Genomic DNA, 4,918 nt, shown 5'->3' on the forward strand with positions numbered 1-4,918 from the left:
TTCGTAAATCGTAATTCATGATTTTATTAATAATTTAATAAAAAGTCTACATTCATCAATTAAGTTTGATGACTAAGTGTTAATAAAAATAAAATCGGGATGGAATTCATAAATTTTGACGAGGTCACAAAAATAAGTAAAAATGTCAGATTCTTTCAGGATCAACGGATATCGATTTAAAAGTAAATCTAGATATTAAATTCCTCCTTGGTCAACATTGCTGTCTACCATCAATTATTCGGGCTAAGATAACGAAAGAGCATCCTAGACGCGGTTCTCCAACGCACGGACATTTAAAGGTCAACAGTCCATGGATACGTTCACGTAAGTCAATTAAGAAACGCATGTAAATCAATGCGAAGCCGAGCGAATTTTTAACGGATTTCACGAGAGTTTCTAGATGGCGAACGCGGGTTATGTGCAGAGACGGCAAAGAGAATCGTAAAATACTCTATTTCCCTTCAACCCGTTTCCTGTTCTCGAGTTCTCTCGACTCGTTTCCACCTTCCATTCTGTCGATCGCAGTGTCGCTAATTCTCTCTCACCCTTGTCCCGTGGGACTAAAACAATGAATTCTTTCGACACCGGAGGAAAACGTAATAACCAGTGTCGCGTTACACGGAGTTCGAAACTAAATTAAATTCGAAGGCTCCATGGAAGAAAACGTAATGAAGAATATTTTTGAATTCGATTTTATTCGATCTTATTCGACCAAAGCAAGTAAATAAACAAATTTAAGTTCAACTCGAGTTAGTTTAAGGGGGTATCCTGAATTAGGAGGTCTAAAAAAGCTCGTTTTTCGTGAATTTGTTTAGGATGGAAAAAAATAATTAATTCTATCGAACTTTTTCTCTTATTTTCATACATATTTGATGTAGCCTGTAGAAATTTTTTCAACAAGAAATATTCAAATTGAATCGACTGCGACGAATTTTATGTCGGTTCGTTATAATCAATTTTGTTCGTGGAATCACTAATCGGAATACGTTACTCAAAAATTACTTAACTTTTCTTGTCCAAGGGCGTTTCTAATATACTTTTTACCTCCTTTCTTCTTAGGTTTCTTATACCCATTAACCGTTTGAGTGCGCACGATCGCGATATCGTTGCTTGACGACTTGCTCAGCCATCGACGCGAAGTCGAAACCGAGTCCGTTAACCAATCGTACTTAATGTGAACAAATATATATATATATAAAAAAAAAATTTGAAGACCCTACACAGATGCCATAATTGCCTATGGATGATAGAAAAACGAGAATGAACAAAGACAAGTAAAATTCTCGTCTAAATACAATTCGTTACTCATTCGAGTAACGAATGAAAGATGAAACGACCAAATATTAGAATTTTAATTACAGAGATACTTCGCAACGAATAGTTAAAGATGAGACTGTTAAAGGTGACGGTTAAAGAAAACAGCGTCACGAATAAACTGTTATTCGTTGCTTTTATTTATTAGGGGAGACGGAACAATTGGAGCATTTTTGATCAAATATAAACGATATCGATTTGATTTCGTAAATACTATCGAAATAGTTACAAGTTCTTTAGAAATAGAAACATCTGTAAATAAAAGTTAATTACGTTCAAGTAATTGGTATCATTTTTTAATATTCAACTACAAGAGTAATTAACATTATTAAATGAATCTTTGTAAGTATAACAAGTATTAATCAATAAAACAATTTAATCGAACTAATAAACAATAACGATACATCCAACAAATACATAATAAAAAAAATATCAGATTCACTCGGTAAAAAGAAAACAAGATTTAGAAAAATTACTTTTAAAAGTATGTGGAAGCGAAGTGAAAAGTGTTTCGATCGACTCCGAGACGGTTGTTCCAACTGCTGAAAAAGTTTTTACGCAAAAAAAAAAAAGAAAGAAAAAAACTAAAGGTTGTAGATAGGTATTTAAAATTCTAAAATCAACAAAGATATTCATATTCGTGACAACGTAAATCAGAGAGAAAACGGAACACCAGTTTTGGAGTAACGGACAAAATAAGAGCAGTTGGAAAATTTACTTTTCACACTGAAAAAGCAATACACCCAATAATAGACCCAAATAAAAAGATTTAAAATGAACAAATCATCGAGATGTACTAAATCGTTATTACCTGTCGGTTTAGACACGAAAGCTAGTCCTTTTTCATCTCGACGCTCTGTCCTTGTCGGTTTACCATTTCTACCTAATCATACATGGTATCAATCGGTCCCAGTCTCCCCTGCCTATTATTCGTGTATTTTATCCATCTCTGATGAAAAGAATGGATTTATTTCGACGGTCGCGAAGACGAAAACAATAATAAGCCCATAGATCGGTCGCGAGGACGAATCGTACGTCCAAGCTAAACGGAAACACGGTGACAGGGAGAGACGAGACTTACCGTGGCTGCCATTTAATCCATTCACGATCGTATCCAGAGTGTCATGGCACAATGATAGAACAAAATAATCATCGGCACACTGGCGAACCGGAACAACCACCGGACACCGAACAATATCACTTCGGAGTTTGCACACTTTAGTCGAGGCTCGTTACATGTCGCACACTTTCGCGTCCGAGGGCGATTTTTGCAGGTCAGCTCCCTCTGGCAGCCGGATTTCGAGTGGGAAGGCGATCGAACGAAATCGGATCGGCTCGAAATCGAACGGAATTAAGGGGAAACGAAACGAAACGTAACGAAACGAAACGAAACGAACCGAACCGAACCGAACGTGCCGAACGTCGCCGACCAAGTGAGAGGCTAGCGGCACTACCGAGCAGCCAATGTGACGTCAGAGTGCCTCCTCTCTTTTTGCCATTCCACAGCGAGCGCCGCGAGAAAGGTGCCTATACCACTTCGTATCCCCTTCTCTTCTGTCCTTGTTTGCGAGGATCACCGAGGAGACCTTAAGGATACCACGGTGCCAGCGAATATTTTCATCGAAATTCTCTGAACGAATTACCTTTGCTACTACGGCGCGGGGACGAAATGGCTTTCGGCGATCGAAAATCGATTTTTCGTGAATTCGAAAAATGGAAGAACTGTTTATGTATTAGGTTGTCCCGAAAGTTTCTTTCGTGAGTTGCATTCGAGAAATCCAGGAAACGTGCACCAAAGTTACAAACAAAAACAAAAACGTAACAATTACTTGGGTACCTTTCCACCGAGGCATCACTGGCGACGAAGAAGCAGACCTCGTTGCAAGAGAAGCGACAACCATGACTCCAAATAATGAAATAGAAATCCCGTACCGAGACTCGATTACAAGAATACAACACGCATCGGAAGAAGAATGGAATAAAATATGGTACAACAAAATGCTCTACAGTGGTATATAGCACCATCAGAAACCCAATCAAATTCGTCGCCAATTACCATGCAGTAATAATAATAATAATAATAATAAAATAAATCCATATAAAAAAAAAAAAAAGAAAAAATTATTTTCTGCGGCAGTGTTTGTATAAATGGACAATCTAATTTCTTAGACGTTGATGCTGTAACAGTAGTGCAGCGAAATGAATCGTACAGAATTCAGTAATGTAACATAAAACATAAAATATTGTGTGTATATTAATTATTAATAAAACGAACGAAACTTTTGGGACAACCTAATGCAATCCGTTTTCTGATATTTTCTTCCGTTTTGCTGTGGCGCGCATTCAAAAGGCAGTTGAAATTCGTCCAAGCAAAACTCTTACGATATTGCTCCTAACTTCAATATACGATTCTAAAAAACTTTGCTCGAAAAGACGATATTCAAATGAATTATAATGTTTACTAGATTTGTATAGATGGTATCCAATGCACAAAGTAAGTCAAAATGTTAACGACCTTTTAAATAACAGGGTCTGCTTGGAGAGAAGTACATTTAAGTAAAATTGTAACTTTACGCGTGGTTATAAAAAATTGACTGCACTTGTCCGAGGTTTAATTGCTATCACTGGAAAGGGTGAACCACCCTCTACCAGATTCTGCAAAGATCAGGTGCCCCTAGGTGCCCCATTTCGAGAAAATGGCGATTAAATTGGACTAAACACATGTTGGCTGCAGCACTTGATAATCTGCATATTACGAATAAGACGTATACAACGATTTTTACCAATTAACGTAGTAAACAACGAAGTAAAGCAACGAAGTAAAGCAACGAAGTAAACAAATTTAAGAAACATTAGTATATTTAACAGGTTCGAAGATACCATCAAAAGTCTACAATATCGAACGGTAGTTTCACCCCTTAAATGTAAGCTGTCGCAGGTGAATGAAAGTTCCATCAAAATCGAAAGGAGACACTCCGTGTATATTCATTGTCAGTCACGCAAGATTCTTCGTATGTACACTTAACTGGTTAACTTGGTATTTAACCTTTTTTCTACCTTACGCGACGATCACAATTTCTTTTTCTAATGGCGCGAATGCATTAAAGATTCTCAATGCGAAGATATTTTTTATATCAGCAATAATAATTTTACTTATCTCGTGCTACTTTTCAATTTATGAGTTATTCCTTGCCTTGTTTCGTTGGTAGCCCCGCGTACTTTTGCTTTTTTTTTTATTTTATAGCGATTTCATTTAACGTCGCATTCGTTCTAAAGAAGCATACGTTTGACAATATTTGCGAAAGTTCTCGCAAACGTAGCTGATAGATTTCCGTCAAGATGACCTAAAAAAACAGTAATCGAGGCCTTTTGAATGGCTGATATCGTGTCGATCTGCTTTTCTTGCAATTTAAGAAATAAAAAAAAAAAATTGGTGTAGAGACCCAATTGAGGCGAATAACATGGATGATTGAATGCCGCGACACCTTTTAAAACCAAAAAGTAGCACACGCCGATGGCTTAGTTTTTTGCTCTGTCGTAATTTATCAACGAACGTTAAATAGATACTGTCACCTGTGGCGCCACGGTTACAGACACCTGCTTC

General features: G+C 37.1%; 1 protein-coding gene across 1 annotated transcript in view; it reads right to left on the reverse strand.

Moving 5' to 3' along the window:
• Positions 1–3,660, reverse strand: part of LOC128872115 (uncharacterized) — a 61,647-nt gene extending 57,987 nt beyond the window's left edge. Inside the window, exon 1 of the mRNA XM_054114479.1 lies at positions 2,396–3,660. The gene's annotated coding sequence lies outside the window, so the exon portion shown is untranslated. The remainder of the gene's footprint in view (positions 1–2,395) is intronic.
• Between the last annotated feature and the right edge of the window lie 1,258 nt (positions 3,661–4,918).

Source organism: Hylaeus volcanicus, chromosome 1, assembly GCF_026283585.1.
Source record: "Hylaeus volcanicus isolate JK05 chromosome 1, UHH_iyHylVolc1.0_haploid, whole genome shotgun sequence".
NCBI classification, from domain to species: domain Eukaryota; kingdom Metazoa; phylum Arthropoda; class Insecta; order Hymenoptera; family Colletidae; genus Hylaeus; species Hylaeus volcanicus.